Below are 1,871 nucleotides of genomic sequence, written 5' to 3'. Positions count from 1 at the left end.
GGGTGGATTCTCCTAGTAATCGAGTGCTTAACTATTTGTGCAGCCCAGGAACTCCTATATTTAGAATACAAATACTTTATAGGATATGTGTATTGCAAAAAACAATTTCTCTCATTCAGTTGTTTATCTTTTTATTATTTTAGCTGTGTTTTTTGCAAAACTGAAGATTTAAAAAAAATCAATAATGTCCAACTCACCAATTTCTCCTTTCATGGATCATGCTTTTGGTTTTGTATCTAAAAACTCACCACAAAACATAATGTCATATAGAGTTTTCCTCTAAAAGTTTTATCATTTTCCATTTTACATGTAGGTCTGTGACCTATTTTGAGTTTCTTTTGAGAAAGGTGTAAAGTCTATGACTAGGTTAATTTTTTGCCTTTGTTCGTTCAATTTTCTTAGTGCCATTTGTTCAAAAAACTATTCTTTCTCCATTGAATTGCTTTTGTGCCTTTGTCAAAAATCGGTTGACTGTCTTTTTGTGTGTCCAAATCTGGACTCTATTTTCTGTTGCTTAATCTGTGTGTCTATTATTTTGCCAATACTGTACTGTCTTGATTATTGTAGCTCTACAATAAATCTTGAAATCATGTGACTCCTCTACCTTTGTTGTTGTTATTGTTCTTCCTCTGTTGTTGTTGTTCTTCTCCTTCCCTCTTCCTCCTTCTCTATCTCCCCCTGATCTTTCGTATTTTCTTTTCTTCTTCATCTTTGACTTTATCATGTTCTTCACTATCTTCTCCTCCTTCTTCATTCTTCTTTTTCTCTTTCTCCTTCCATTCTCCTTCTAATACTTTTGATATTATCTCTTAATTCTGTTCTGTTCTTTTTATTTTTTCTTCTCTCTGCATCTCAGTTTGGGAAGTTTTTATTGACTTAAATCAAACTTTGGTTATTTTTAGCTGTGTCAAGCCTATTAATGACCCCTTTGAAAGCATTCTTCAATGCTTAATTCGAAAGGAGTTTAACGTAGATAAATCTAGGAATATTTGGGGAGAGGGGGCAATTAAAGAAAATGTACTCTGAAAGCTTTCTGAACATTTTCTTTAATTCAAGTAATCCAATCCTGGCTGTGTGACTTGAGCAAGTTATTCAAACTTTCAGTATTTCAGATTTCTCATCTGTAACTTTTTTGGGGAAAATTGTGCCTCATAAGGTTTTCATAATGTAATTCATTTTTATATTTTCAGTGCATAGCATAGTTCCCGGAAAATAAAAATAAATCAAAAAAATATATATTTATTACTATGAGGAATACTACTAATTGATAAAATCAACTCCTGTCTCTGTTAGTCCTCTTTAAGTTCATACTCAGATTGATTTACACTATTTATTAATATGATGAGGTCATCAAATATTGGGGTAATATTTCATTCATTTTAATGAGGATTGGACTTATAGTTCAATAAAGTATAAATGTTATTTTCTTCTGTTATTACTATTTGTATCTTTCTTATTATATTCTGACAAGAATATTGGCCAGCTAAAATAATAAAATTTGACAGAAGAATTTGAAATCTGATATTTTGTAAAATTTTCCAATGGCTGTTTACTGATAATGAAAATGGAAATATCATATAATTATAATGGCTTGTGTCTATTTAGGGTTTTCATGACTATGGGGTAAGAGGAAGAGATTTTAATGTATTTGAGGTGTATGTGTAAAAAGTAATTTTTTTTTTTGCAAACAAGGTGTCATAGGTTTAATTGTGTCCCCCAAAATTATCTGTCAACTTGGCTATACCATGATTCCCAGTATTGCATGATTGTCCACCATTCTGTTATCTGATGTGATTTTCCTATGTGTTGTAAATCCTACCTCGATGATATTAATGTTAAAGACAGTTATGTTAACGAGGCAGGACTGAATC

This window comes from Elephas maximus, chromosome 7 (assembly GCF_024166365.1).
Source record: "Elephas maximus indicus isolate mEleMax1 chromosome 7, mEleMax1 primary haplotype, whole genome shotgun sequence".
Lineage (NCBI taxonomy): Eukaryota > Metazoa > Chordata > Mammalia > Proboscidea > Elephantidae > Elephas > Elephas maximus.
The sequence above is the reverse complement of the archived record's forward strand: the minus strand, read 5'-3'. Positions refer to the sequence as shown.